The sequence below is a fragment of the Dendropsophus ebraccatus genome, chromosome 4 (assembly GCF_027789765.1).
Source record: "Dendropsophus ebraccatus isolate aDenEbr1 chromosome 4, aDenEbr1.pat, whole genome shotgun sequence".
NCBI lineage: Eukaryota > Metazoa > Chordata > Amphibia > Anura > Hylidae > Dendropsophus > Dendropsophus ebraccatus.
Window position 1 is genome coordinate 45,015,108 of NC_091457.1, and position 15,890 is coordinate 45,030,997.

General features: G+C 43.7%; 1 protein-coding gene across 1 annotated transcript in view; it reads right to left on the reverse strand.

Annotated features, from left to right (window-relative positions):
• Nucleotides 1–15,890, reverse strand: part of LOC138789621 (ras-related and estrogen-regulated growth inhibitor-like) — a 58,393-nt gene that overhangs the window by 38,671 nt on the left and 3,832 nt on the right. The gene's annotated exons all lie outside the window — the stretch shown is intronic.

Here is a 15,890-nt window from a genome sequence, read left to right on the forward strand (position 1 = left end):
CAGCACTACAAAAACATGGACACGTTTCCCCCTACTGTTGTCTCTAGTTCAGGTGCGGTTTGCAATTAAGCTCCGTTTACTTCAATGGAACTGAGTTTCAAAACCCCACCCAAACTGGAGACAAGAGAGGGGGAAAAGTGGCCATGTTTTTGTAGCACTGAATAACCCCTTTAATACATGTAAGTATTATAATAGACATAAGACTTGGGAAGCAACCTGTGTCAGTAGCCACAGCACCCTGTAGCAGAGCAAGCAGAGATCTTGTCAATCACTATTTGCTGTCCCAAAAGGTGCTTCTAACACAAACAACTTCCATAGTAAAGTCATAGTAAAAAGTTTGCAGAATACCCCTTGTTCAGGCCTTATTACACGATGTAATGAAGAAACACTTCATTGGTTCATTGGCTGAAGCCAGGGTTTTGACATGAACAGAAATCATCATTTGTCAGTTGGACATTGCCCTCTGTAATAGGATGAATAAAACGAAGGCCCCACTAATGATCCAGCAATCATTCATCTGGCCTGGCTGCCGGATAGGCTAGGAGATCGGCTATCATATCAGACTCTGTAAGGATATATTCACACCTAGCGTTTAAGTAGCATTTAATAATCAATATTTTACAGCAGTTCGCGCTAACGCTAATTAATCGCTATGTGTGAACATATCCTAACACAGCCCTTACAATGTAATTATTTATCTATGATCCCTGCAGGGAAATAAGCATATATCTTCCCCCAGCAATAACAGCAGATGTCAGTGATCAGCTTGTCACCAGGAATAGACCATACAAACACTGCTTCCTGAGACCAGACCACCCCTCTAACATATGTTCCTTCAGTAGACATATTATAGATATTTATTAAAGAAATAATATATTGACATAATCCATATGTGGGAGTAATCTAGTATTAATTTTAGGCGGGCTATTATTCCTTAGCTGCTGCAGAACCTTTTTTTTTTTTTTTTTTTTTTAAAGTAAGTGAGAATGTCCAGTCCTCCATTGATTGATCAATAGGAAAGTCCTTTATCCTTTTCAAGGAGAAGATCGTAGACTTAAGGCCCTATTACACGGAATGATTATCGACCGTTACGGACGATATTTGTCCCGTATAATAGACAGCAACAATCAGCTGACATGAACGATGTCGGCTGATTGTTGCTGTCGTTTGTCTTTCAACGTGTTGAAAGACAAACAGCTCATACAGCAACGATCTGCTGCAGTCTCCCCGTGGAATAGAAGCGGCACCGGACTGCCGCTATCCTCTATGGGCTGTCCAGAAGGTCTAGCTCCCCACTGCCCCCTCCACCCCCCAGTACTCATTGTCACCTCTCGTTTGTTCCTTGTTCCCCATTTGCTGCCACTGCTATTACACTCACCGGCCACTTTATTAGGTACACCATGCTAGTAACGGGTTGGACCCCCTTTTGCCTTCAGAACTGCCTCAATTCTTTGTGGCATAGATTCAACAAGGTGCTGGAAGCATTCCTCAGAGATTTTGGTCCATATTGACATGATGGCATCACACAGTTGCCGCAGATTTGTCGGCTGCACATCCATGATGCGAATCTCCCGTTCCACCACATCCCAAAGATGCTCTATTGGATTGAGATCTGGTGACTGTGGAGGCCATTTGAGTACAGTGAACTCATTGTCATGTTCAAGAAACCAGTCTGAGATGATTCTAGCTTTATGACATGGCGCATTATCCTGCTGAAAGTAGCCATCAGATGTTGGGTACATTGTGGTCATAAAGGGATGGACATGGTCAGCAACAATACTCAGGTAGGCTGTGGCGTTGCAACGATGCTCAATTGGTACCAAGGGGCCCAAAGAGTGCCAAGAAAATATTCCCCACACCATGACACCACCACCACCAGCCTGAACCGTTGATACAAGGCAGGATGGATCCATGCTTTCATGTTGTTGACGCCAAATTCTGACCCTACCATCCGAATGTTGCAGCAGAAATCGAGACTCATCAGACCAGGCAACGTTTTTCCAATCTTCTACTGTCCAATTTCAATGAGCTTGTGCAAATTGTAGCCTTAGTTTCCTGTTCTTAGCTGAAAGGAGTGGCACCCGGTGTGGTCTTCTGCTGCTGTAGCCCATCTGCCTCAAAGTTGGACGTACTGTGCGTTCAGAGATGCTCTTCTGCCTACCTTGGTTGTAACGGTTGGCTATTTGAGTCACTGTTGCCTTTCTATCAGCTCAACCAGTCTGCCCATTCTCCTCTGACCTCTGGCATCAACAAGGCATTTCCGCCCACAGAACTGCCGCTCACTGGATGTTTTTTCTTTTTCGGACCATTTTCTGTAAACCCTAGAGATGGTTGTGCGTGAAAATCCCAGTAGATCAGCAGTTTCTGAAATACTCATACCAGCCCTTCTGGCACCAACAACCATGCCACGTTCAAAGGCACTCAAATCACCTTTCTTCCCCATACTGATGCTCGGTTTGAACTGCAGGAGATTGTCTTGACCATGTCTACATGCCTAAATGCACTGAGTTGCCGCCATGTGATTGGCTGATTAGAAATTAAGTGGTAACGTGCAGTTGGACAGGTGTACCTAATAAAGTGGCCGGTGAGTGTATATATATATATATATATATATATATATATATATATATATATATATATATATATATATATTAGGGGCATAAGGTATGTGCACACTACGGAATCTGCTTGGATAACTTCCGTGCGCATTCTCGCTTGAAGTTCTGCCCCACCCATAGGCTCCATTCTATGCTCAGGTAGATTCCTCCTTCCGCCCAAAGAATTGACATGTCAATTGCTTGTACCCCTACTATTCTTTGGATCTTGACATTGTACTTTACTGACCGGCTGTTACCAGCTAGGACCTCTGACTATTCCCTTTTTGTGTGTTAGTCTTGTCTCTGTTTTGTGTTTCCACTTGGATTAGGTTAGGGAACATCGCCCAGTTGTCCGCAGCCATTTAGGGCTATCAAGGCCAGTAGGCAGAGACAGCTGGGTCGGGTGTCAGTTCTAGGGCTGCACCTGTCTGTTGTCATCCCAGACCCCTCTACCTGACACAGCCCTTGGTCACCATATTGACATAAATGGCCCCACAATGCTGGGACCCTACATCAGGACTAACAGGGAAGATAAGTACACAGAGATTAAATGGACAATACTGGTGGGAGGGAAAAGTCATGGGTTACCCCTAATAGATAGCTGGTCCTATTGAAATCAGCAGCTTCAGACCAACTTTCTACTAATGTGTATGTTAGTCAATCAGTGATTGGTATATTAAAAAGAAGGAATTGCAAAAGCCTTGGTGACAGATTATTTCTGCAGTAAGTTTAGATTTTTCTCAAAAATAAATTGTGTTTAATCCAACCTACGTACTGTATCTTGTCAACCCCAATATACTAGGTTTAGCTCCATTAACGACCATACTGTATACCAAGTGTACAGTGGTTTCACCACTGCTCAGTATAGTTAAAGTGACTCTGTACCCACAATCTAACCCCCCAAACCGCTTGTACCTTCGGATAGCTGCTTTTAATCCAAGATCTGTCCTGGGGTCCGTTTGGCAGGTGATGCAGTTATTGTCCTAAAAAACAACTTTTAAACTGGCATCCCTGTGCCCAACGGCCAGGGCTTACATTGCGTATGCATTAGGCTGGCACAACCTCCCTGTCCCTCCTCCCCACCCTCATCATCATTAGGAATGCTCCAGGCAGATTGTCTCCTATTCATCAGCTGTGTCAGCACGGCACATGGGCTGGATCATTAAGCACATGTTCAGCATAGAGAAAATGTTCCAGTGGTATTCCTAATGATGAAGAGGGCGGGGAGGAGGCACAGGCTGCAAGTTTAAAAGTTGTTTTTTAGGACAATAACTGCATTACCTGCCGAACGGACCCCAGGACAGATCTTGGATTAAAAGTGGTTTGGGGGAGTCAGATTGTGGGTGCAGAGACGCTTTAAAAGAGAAATTTTTATTAAATTTTATTGTATTGCCCCCACAAATGTTATACAAATCATCAATATACACTTATTACAGGAAATGCACATAAAGTGCTTTTTCCCTGCACCTACTACTGCATCAAGGCTTAACTTCCTGGGTAAAATAGTGATGTCACGACCCGACTCCGAGAGCTGTGTGGGCTATGGCTACTGGAGAGCATGATGGCAGGGAGACACTGAGGGACACAGGGCACTTCCTGGATAAAATAGTGATGTCACGACCTGACTCTGAGAGCTGTGTGGGCTGTGGCTGCAGGAGAGGATGATGGCAGAGGGATGCTCAGTGTCCCTCCAGTGCCCTGTGTCCCTCAGTGTCTCCCTGCCATCATGCTCTCCAGTAGCCATAGCCCGCACAGCTCTCGGAGTCGGGTCGTGACATCACTATTTTACCCAGGAAGTGAAGCCTTGATGCAGTAGTAAGTGCAGGGAAAAAGCACTTTATGTGCATTTCCCGTAATAAGTGTATATTGGTAATTTGTATAACTTTTTGTATAACAATACTTAAATAAAAATTTTTGCTGAACTTCTTCTTTAATAATACATTGCCAGCTCCCAGTGATGGGTCAAAAATGAAGAAATGACCCTTGTGCTGAAGATCAGAGAATTGTGTAAGAATGGATTATGCAAAGGAAAGGTGAATTATGAAAAAAGTCAAAATAGGTCAATGCATTTTGTAGCTTTTATTTTGAATGTAGGTTACCTAAATCTGATCAAAAGCAGGAAGAATAAACCCTGACAAGTAAATCTGTGATGTGACTGATTAGAAAGAAAGAGCTAAAACAGCTAAAAGTCCTATTCTTTGTTTCTTTGAAGATCAGTAGATCTGCCGGTAGACTTAGCGTACCTCCCAGGTCTATGTCTTCAGGAGGGTGGTAAAGGTTATATGGTTCTGGGCAAGCAGCTAAATATAAGGCAAAGGGGTGTCCTGTATAGCGCAAGAACTTCAATGTGCTAATAGCCAATTACACTGTTCCAGCTCATTGAGACCTAATCGTATGTATAGAATACACAGTGGGCATCTGACTAAAGTAAAAAAAAAAAATATATATATATATATATATATATATATACAGTATATACAGTATATATATATATATATATATATATATATATATATATATATATATATATCACTAACTGCTAAATTGTATTATTAAAGGGATTGTCTCTGTAGAATAAGTATGTTTTCCCCTTTATAGTGCCAGCATTGCTATCACTCATATTATGATGCCCTATTAGGGTATATAGATGTTATAGATAGGGTTCACAGTTAAGCTCTATTAGCCAACATAGGTAACTGCTATAAAGGGAGGATTCAGCTTTTGCAGGACTTAGCTCAGCCATATATAGCATCTGCATACTTACAGAGTAAGGGACCTTACTGTATTGACCTGTTCTATCATACATAATATACATACACTTAATAAACATATTGGGGAGATTTATCAAACATGGTGTAAAGTGAAACTGGCTCAGTTGCCCCTAGCAACCAATCAGATTCCACCTCTCATTCCCCACAGACTGTTTGGAAAATGAAAGGTGGAATCTGATTGGTTGCTAGGGGCAACTGAGCCAGTTTCACTTTACACCATGTGTGATAAATCTCCCCCATTGATTCTAAGTCACAATATCAGGATCTATATTTCTTTTAATTTTTGGTTTTATGTATCCAGAAATTCTTCATGCTCTTAATACAAGCTCATCCACCCACTACATTATCCTAAATGAATAAAATCATTCCCATACCATCCTCTATGTATGTCATAGCTCATGCATAATTTTGCCGTTTGCTAATGTATCCTATTGATCCCTGCATTGATGCGCACAGAATTTGCAGGAAAACAAATGATACAGGATAACGTCCATGTTTTCTGTGTTCCTGCCAATCAGTTAATGCAGCAAATGTTACAGAAAGTTGACGGCTTGCTCGTTCCTTCCTGTGGCTGGATGGATGAAGCCTGTACATCTCCCAGCGTGCCAGCACAATCTGCTATTTATCAAGCCGTGAATCATCTGCCTCATAGTGTACTACAAGGTCACAAAGCAAACCATTTGTTGTATTGTTTACACTGTTTATAGGATTTGCTCATATTATTTATCTTGAAAGCAAACTCTGCTTTGTCCTATTTTTGTCTTCAGCTTAGCAATCGAGTTCTTAAAGGGGTTTTCCAACATTTATATTTTATAGGGGTCAGGCTAAAAAGAAAAACAATTTATCATTTGCTTGATCCCCAAGTGCTATTGTTCCAATTCTCAGTAGGTCCCTGCTGATCACTGCTAAGCAAATCACTCGAAAATTTGTTTCACGAAGCTCGCAAATAGTCATGAATTGCAGACAAACGAATCCCATTGGAACAAGCAATAGTAGTTACAATAGTGGGACTATTTCAGCTGTTGCTGTGACCATGTCAAAAATTGGAAAAAGTTGTTTTTTTTTAAATGTCAATCATTCAATTTCCACCATGGACAGTAGGGGATGTTGGTGGATCAGTGACGTAAATATCAATGTTCTCCCAGGACAGCAGTGGACATTGGTAAATGAGAACCCAGTGAGATATTAAGATGGACATTGTGTTCATTGTGACTTCCTATAATGCACCCAGCACCCAGTGACTTCCTATAATGCACCCAGCACCCAGTGACTTCCTATAATGCACACCTAGCACCCAGTGACTTCCTATAATGCACCCAGCACCCAGTGACTTCCTATAATGCACACCCAGCGACTTCCTATAATGCACACCCAGCACCCAGAGTCTTCCTATAATGCACACCTAGCACCCAGTGACTTCCTATAATGCACACCTAGCACCCAGTGACTTCCTATAATGCACCCAGCACCCAGTGACTTCCTATAATGCACACCCAGCGGCTTCCTATAATGCACACCGAGCACCCAGTGTCTTCCTATAATGCACACCCAGCACCCAGTGACTTCCTATAATGCACACCCAGCACCCAGTGACTTCCTATAATGCACACCTAGCACCCAGTGACTTCCTATAATGCACACCTAGCACCCAGTGACTTCCTATAATGCACACCTAGCACCCAGTGACTTCCTATAATGCACCCAGCACCCAGTGACTTCCTATAATGCACACCCAGCGGCTTCCTATAATGCACACCGAGCACCCAGTGTCTTCCTATAATGCACACCCAGCACCCAGTGACTTCCTATAATGCACACCCAGTGACTTCCTATAATGCACACCCAGTGACTTCCTATAATGCACACCTAGCACCCAATGACTTCCTATAATGCACACCCAGCACCCAGTGTCTTCCTATAATGCACACCCAGCACCCAGTGACTTCCTATAATGCACATCCAGCACCCAGTGACTTCCTATAATGCACACCTAGCACCCAGTGACTTCCTATAATCGCACCCAGTGACTTGGTATAATGAGCAACAGTCACTTGGTATACTGGACAAAGACTTCACTGCTCCCACAGAAAACCACCCACAATCCACCCTCCTCTCCTGCAACAGACTCCCCACTATACACAGCCGACTGGCCGCCTCCAAGACGCCAATCACCTTATATAGAGGGTGTGTGTGGGGGGGGGTTTGCAGACATCACAGTGGAGTTTGCAGCTGTTTGGATGGGCGCAAAGGATTATGGATAATCCCTTGCTCCCGCCAAAAGACAAGCTAACATGTGCGGTCACAATGTTTAGGGAATTTGTAGAATCAACCCCTGAGAATTTGCTTCACTGAAAGAAGCGAATTGACAACGCTCATCTCTACAGGTCCTTTATCCACTCACAGGAAATGGCTGCTCAGCCAATCACTATGGCAGCTATAAGAATAGGAAACAATCCAGTGCTGAGCCCTCTCCTCTCTTGTATCCTAATAGCAGTGTCATGTCTTGTCTCTATGGTAGATGTGCCATTGATATCATATTAATATGCCTGGGCTGTAACATTTGCAAAAACTGTAACTGAGTGCTTGATGATATTCAGGGCTTCAACACCAGCTCTAATATTTCTTTCTCAAGTGCACAATTTCGGTGATTGCTTATGGCTCTTAAAACTGTTATTTTGAGATTCCTTACAAGAAAATTATTAATTTCAAAGATTATTTCTTAGTTCAAGGACCTTATATGTACTGCAGCTGACCCCCTGCTGGGTTCCCATTCTTTTTAGTACAAAAGTTTAATTGTATATGGACATCAAATGAGGACAATATTTTATTTATTTTTTGAGAAATTGGGAAACAGCAGGGGGAAAAAAAATTCCCATTCATCATCCTGTTAAAATATTAGTGAGTAAAGGGAAAGCAGAGACCAGACCCATACATTTATATTTAAAGTGGTACGCCAGTGAAATTTTTTTTTTTCTTTCAAATCAACTGGTTTTAGAAAGTTCCAGAGATTTATAAATGACTTCTATAAAAAAAAAAAAAAATCACCATTGTTTTTTTAGTACTTATCAGCTGCTGTAAGTCTTGTAGGAAGTGGTGTATTCTTTCTATTCTGACACAGTGCTCTCTGCTGCCACCTTTGTCCGTGACAAGAACTGTCAAGAGCAGAAGAAAATCCCCATAGAAAACCTTTATTGATCTGCAGACTGGAAAGAATACACAACTTCCTGCAGGATATATAGCAGATGATAAATACTGGAAGATTTTTAAATAGAAGTAAATTACAAATCTCTGGCACTTTCTGACACCAGTTGATTTGAAAGAAAAAATGAAACATTTAAAGGAAGACTTCAGACATAATTGATAAACTGTGTTATATATTGTGCATGACCTCACACAGAATAATTTAGGTCTTTAAGGTTACAAACACACTTGGCGGGTCTGCAGCGAGTCTCCATGCTGCGTTTTTGCAGCGAGACTCGCTGCAGATCCCGGCCCTATACTTTTAATGGCAGAGAAACACGCAGCAGGGATGTACATCCCTGCTGCGAGTTTGTTTGCAGCCCTCCCCATTAACCCCCCGGCCGCGGGAGCTGATACTTCACCTGATCCCGGCTCCGGCGGTTCCCGATGTCTTCAGCAAGCCGGAGCGGGGACCAGGTGAAGTATATGCTCCAGCCAGCCGCCCGCAGCCCCGGCCGCCCGATCACACGCCCCCCCGCAGCACCGATCGCACGCCCCCCCCCCCCCCCAGCACCGATCGCACGCCCCCCCCCCCCCCAGCACCGATTGCACGCCCCCCTGCAGCCCCAGCCGCCCGATCGCCCCCCCCCCCCCCGATGGGGGCTGCAGGTGGGCAATCGGTCCTGCCGGGGGGCGATTCAGCGGCCGGGGCTGCGGGGGGGGGGGGGGGGGCGTGCGATCGATGCTGCGGGGGGGGGGGGAAGGGGGGGCGCGAGCGATCGGTGCTGGGGGGGGTGCGTGCGATCGGGCGGCCGGGGCTGCGGGCGGCTGGCTGGAGCATATACTTCACCTGGCCCCGCTCCGGCTTGCTGAAGACATCGGGAACCGCCGGAGCCGGGATCAGGTGAAGTATCAGCTCCCGCGGCCAGGGGGTTAATGGGGAGGGCTGCAAACAAACTCGCAGCAGGGATGTACATCCCTGCTGCGTGTTTGTCTGCCATTAAAAGTATAGGGCCGGGATCTGCAGCGAGTCTCGCTGCAAAAACGCAGCATGGAGACTCGCTGCAGACCCGCCAAGTGTGTTTGTAACCTAAAGATAAAAGTCATGCCCATCCCCTTCTGAACTTCAAAGCACTTAGAGCAATATAACCCTGTCTAAAATTAAATTGTTAACCAATTTGAATATAAATGTGAAATACTATTTTCTTTACAGGGAATCTGTCAGCTCTGTCACGATCAGAGCTTAAATGGGTACTGCTACAATTTTTTTTAAATCAACTATTGTCAAAAAGTTATATAGATTTGTAATTTACTTCTATTTAAAAATGTCAGGTCTTCTAGTACTTATCAGCTGCTGTATGTCCTCCAGGAAGTGGTGTATTCTCTCCAGTCTGACACAGTGCTCTCTGCTGCCACCTATGTTCATGTCAGGAACTGTCCAGAGCCAAATCCCCATAGAAAACTTCCCCTGCTTTGGACAGTTCCTCTCACAGACAGAGGTGGCAGCAGAAAGCATCATGTCACACTGGAAAGAAAACAACACTTCCTGTACGGCAAATAGCAGCTCATAAGTACAGGAAGACTTAAGATTTTTAAATAGAAGTAAAAGACAAATCTATATAAATTTCTGACACCAGTTGAACTGAAAGAATTTTTTTTGCTGGAGTTCCTCTTTAAGGGCAGCTTTACACACACTGTATCGCAGCAGATTTTATGCTGCGGATCCGCAGCAGATTTGATCTAAATAACTGAACACAGCATCAAATCTGCAACATCAAATCGGCTGCAGATCTCCTGCGGATCCTGTAAGTGTGAATGCACCCTAAGTGTCAAAGAGGCCCAGTAGTAGCATGCACCCATCCGACTTCCCCCACCCGTCCCTGTCTTGACTGATGTACAGAGCTCAGGCCTTAAGGCCAAGCAGGATGAGGTGGAAGAGGAAGTAGGCATGCATGCTGCTGCTTGGCACCACCTACTTGTCACTTGAATTCTGAGCATGACATGCAGCTGACAGACTTCCTCTAAGATTGAAAATAAATGTGCCTTTACACATTCAACTGTCTTTGTCTTTCATTGTTGAGTGCATGTTTGGCAACTGATTATCTCCTGTATGCACTGGGAGATAAAAGAGACACCCCCAAGTTCATTGCCTAGCCACTCAGAGCTCACTTACCCACGCTGTAATCTGAGGGCAATTTACATGGCAAGTCAACTAAGGGAAAGTGGGGTATGGCCTTAAAGGAGAAGTCCTTCCATTTTGAAAACCTGGCAGCCTGCAGATGCATTGGTGGGACCGGCCCCGGCTAGACTCCAGGATCTCCAGGATGTACACGTCATGACTCGGCTGATGGATTTGCTGCTCAGCCAGCCAGTGACTGAAGTGGGATGCTGAGCGGCCAGTCCATCAGCCAGGACAGGCATTTTCATCAAAAATGCCTTCCGGAGGGGGTCCCTAAGCCGGTCCTGCCGTTCCCCACAGGCATGGAGAGAGGTAAGTGAGTACTCTTTATCAAATTCCCCCGTGCCCCTGCAGGGTGCCGGATTTTCAAGATGGACGGACTTCTCTCCTGTGCGTTCCTAGCTATTGATAGATGGAAAGTAGCTGGTACAACCTGCTGTCATACAATGGACAACTGCAGACTACCTCTACACTGCTACAAGTACAGACAAAAGTAATATTGACTGTAGAGGAAGAGGCGATTACTAGTGGTCACCTTTCCCTGTAACCATTCAACTACTGAAGGTGGGTCCAGGGCTACGACGTGGCAACTGATGAGTGGGACCATTGACCACCGATGAAAGGAAGGAGCAGGCAGATCATTTGACTGGAGGAGAGTGAAGAGCTGGGAGATCAGTCACTGATTAGCAAGGTGCCAACATCCAGGAACTGCGCTCATCAGCTGTCCCTGCACTTCATAGCTTACTGTGTAGTGGTAGCAATGTGTGACTACAGCCCTGCTCATATTCAAGTGAACAGCAACTGAGCTGCACTTACAGGTCTCCACTGCTACACAGTTACCAGAGACAAACTGCTTCCAGCCTCGTACTCTGTGTAGTGCGGGCACTGAGCAGCTGATTGGCACAGGTACCACCAATCAGGTTTGTCGCTACTGCGAATGACGTCTTATTTCATGCGAACGATTTGGGAAGGAGCAACGATAAAAATAGGCCCAGGTCTTATTAAGCGATCAACGATTTCTCGTTCGTCGTTTAATCATTAACTGCTATTCAACCGAACGATTAGCTCTTCGATTTGAACGATTTGACGATTATCCGAACGATAATCTTCCCGTGGAATAGGGCCCTAAGTAGTAGAACGTTCATGTTTCCTAAGGACGAATTATCAATACATTTTGCCTGGACAACCCTTTTAAGAAAACTGCTATATAATTCTGTTCTATACTGATCCTTTCATAAATTAAAAAATTGTACAATTTTTTACATTTAAACCCACACACCGCATAAGCAGCGTATTTACTGCTGCGTATACGGTGTGTGGGTTTATACCCTAAAAAAGGAATCTTTCCGGACATGTCACATCTAATAAAGTCTACAAACTTATTTTTCTGTTATTTCTCCCGTAAATTTAAGTGTTACTATCCCACTTGTGAAGGGGGTCTGTCTATCAACATATACCATATACTATGAGGCTACAGCATGTTCAGACATGGTATTTCCATCAGTCTTTTTGTCAGTCTCTTTTCAACCAAAACCAGAAGTGGGTTTAAAAAAACAGAAACTGGGCAAATCTTTCCATTATAAGTTTGCCCTCTTAGTTCCAATCCTGATTTTGGTTGAAAAAAGACTGACCAAAAGACTAACAGAAATACTATGTGTGAACATAGCCTTACACTGTAATTGGAAAGTTTAGCTATTTATACATTTCAAAGTGGAATAACCCAATATTTTTTTCTTCATGTGTAATAAATAATTTACTAACATTGCTCCATCTTTATTTTACAAGAAATTACCAATCTGTTGACACTAGACAGTGCAGGTTGTACTAATTGTTTAATGAAATTAATCTTGTTTTGTGTTTTATATTAAATTACGTAAATTACATTTATTTCAATCCAATTAGTCTGAGATGTTTGATCTGCATTAAATTGCAGAAAGTAAACTAATTTCCATGTTGCAGAACACTGCATTCCTTAAAGAATATGGACTATTCAAGGGAAACTAACAGCAGGTTACTAGAGATGAGCGAACCTCGAGCATGCTCGAGTCCATCCGAGCCCAAACTTTCGGCATTTGATAGCGGTGGCTGCTGAAGTTGGATAAAGCCCTAAGGCTATGTGGAAAACATGGATATAGTCATTGGCTGTATCCATGTTTTCCAGACAACCTTAGAGCTTTATCCAAGTTCAGCAGCCCCCGCTAATTAAATGCCGACCGTTCGGGTTTAGATGGACTCGAACCCGAACCCGCTTCGCTCATCTCTACAGGTTACAAGAATCTATCCCACTGTTTTGTTTCCTATAGGGCACAGAACGCTAAGGATGAAGGTAATTTTATTACCTTTACCTGCAGTGCTGTTTATTAATATGCTAATTAGGTGTTCTGGTGCACTCAGGGTGAAGCTACAGTTCTCAGTGCACCTGCACCCTCCCTCTTTATGAATATTCAGCCGGAACCCAGCAGTGATGAATAGCCACTGAATAATCTGGGACTCGTCTACCTACTGGAAGCAACTATCTACTTAATGTGGAATCTACCCACCTATTTGGGGGGCTGATATACCTACTGGAAGCCCCTATCTCTTGGAGGGACATACCGTACCTACCGAATGGGGGGAATTTATCTTCTGGGTAGACTACCTACCAAATGAAGTAACTCAGAGGCAGACACATACTATATAGGGCAAAAAATGTGCCTGAATCCCCCCCCCCCCTTTAGTGTTCCACCAATCTTTATCACCTCAGGGCACCCCTACCAAATATTCTACAAAATACAAAAATCAGAATTCACTGACTCACAAGTGATGTCTTCTTCAATCTGAGACTTCCCTTATCATTTCCATCCGGCTCAAACCACCAGGACGATTTCTTCCAGCTACAATTCATCTCTTTAGAACCTGCCAGACAAACATCTTAGGTTCTGCACTTTTCATTCAACGTCCTCCCATTTTTCCTCGTATAGGGTCCCATACATTAATATTATATACAGAAATAATTCCACTGTTTGGTTTCATGTGTACTAAAGTAAGTAGGTTTATGGGTTGCCCCCATATATAGGATCTCCCATGTAGTAATAAAGTTCAATTTAATCCCCCCCAATATAGTAATAGTGCCCCCTGCTTTGCCCCCATAGTAATAATGCCCCCTGTTGTGCCCCTCAGTAATAATGCCCCCTGCTGTGTACAGCCCCCATAATAATAAAGTCCATGTTGTGACCACCGTCCATAGTAATAATGCCCCCTGCTGTGTACAGCCTCCATAGTAATAATACCTCTTGTTGTGACCACCTCCATAGTAATAAAGCCCCCTGTTGTGACCCCAATAATATTAGTAATGCCCCCTGCTGTGTATAGCCTCCATAGTAATAATACCTCCTGATGTGACCACCCCCATAGTAATAAAGCCCCCCTGTTGTGACTACCCCCATAGTAATAAAGCCCCTGTTGTGACCCTTCAGTAATAAATCCCCCTGTTGTGATCCCCATAACAATGCCCCTGCTATGTAAAGCCCCCTTACAAATAATGCAAATGCAAATAATTTGTGTGCTCTAACATTTAAAAAAAAAAAAAAAACAAGGACATACTCCTATTCCAGGCAGGGAGCAGCTCTTCTCCATCTTCTGGCTTCTAGCTTATCAGCCGTATTTCTAATAGTCCTGTTACGTTGCATTAACATTAGTCTGCAACTATAGAAAACTTAATGAATTTATTACTCATTTATTAATTAATTCCTGGTGTTTAGGTAGAGAGTCTGAACACTGAAACATTATCCAGGGCATGATTCCAGCAACCTCAGTGAACACTGTCTAATGACATTAGGTGCATGAATGTGTTAGGGATAGAACATTGTGCCCCAGACGGAAGAAACAGACCACACACTACCAGCCCCTGCAGACCCAGCATCCTCTTATAATGCTCAATCAACTACAATTAGAACAAATGAATTCACTTTTCTGACAGAAGAAATAAAATGCCACTTATTTATGCCTCTAACAACTGGTTTAGTATTATGGAAAATATACAGAGGAATATCTGTATCTTAACACACACACTGCTGTTTCTGTAAATGGGAATAAGTAGGAAAATGAAGTTCTTTATGGCCGCTAGAGCTGAGTGAAGCAATTTGGGGCTAATCAAATTTGTTTAAAATTTTACAAAAAAATTCAGATTTTTCCTGAAATTATTTGTGACTCTGAGCAAGGATTCTTATCAAAGACAGGGTCGCTGCTCCTGTACTTATGGAACAATGAGGTACAGTATACACTGTATGACTGCTTCTCAATTCATATTCACTGGGTCGAGTGCAGAGCCCCCACTCAAACACGTGTCCCCCCCAGAGGTAAGTGGTATGGCTGTATGCATAGCCAATTATATTCTAACACTCACTGGCTCAAGTGCTTAGCCCCTGGGCCAGTGAGCGTTCTCTGAGCAGGAAGCATACAGTGTAAGCTTCCTACTTGGAAGCTATGGTGCCTTAGCATAGAGTGCCCCCTAAACTGCAAAGAGGAGCAACGACTCCTGTCACTTTTACACTGAGCAGACAGACATACACTGTAAGCTCTGCTGCTCACGGTTAATAAATAAGTGAATCTTTAATGGTTGAGATAACTTACTTTGTAGATGCCTGCTCTGACAGCCACGCAGCACAGACACAGCTACAGTCGGCTACTGTGACTACTGATCACTGCCTGCCACCACATGACCAGTAGCCACATCAGGTAAACAGGGCTTTATCTGGGCTGCCAGGCAACCATAGAAGGCATCTACATACTGTATTAAGTTTTTCCGCCATTGCATATGATTTTTTTTATTTATTTGTCCCCAACTATTTAACTGAGCAGCAAGGCATACAGTATAAAGCTCATTGCTCAGTGGGTAATTTTTATGGTGTCCAGGTATACTAGAATAAGCTGGATAAAGAAGCAGGGACTCATGTTATTTTGACAGGAGTACCAGCCACTGTACAGTCGACAAAGATGTGCTATGAATTGCCCCTCACTAGAGAGAACTTACAGGTTCGCACAAACCTGAATGCTTGGCATTTGAATCCCGCTGCCTGGAGAAGATGGATGCAGCCCTAGAGCTGCATGGAAAACATGGATAAAGCCATAGGAGACTAAAGCATAGGAGGCTGCATCAATCTGGCAGCAGGGTTCAAATGGCAA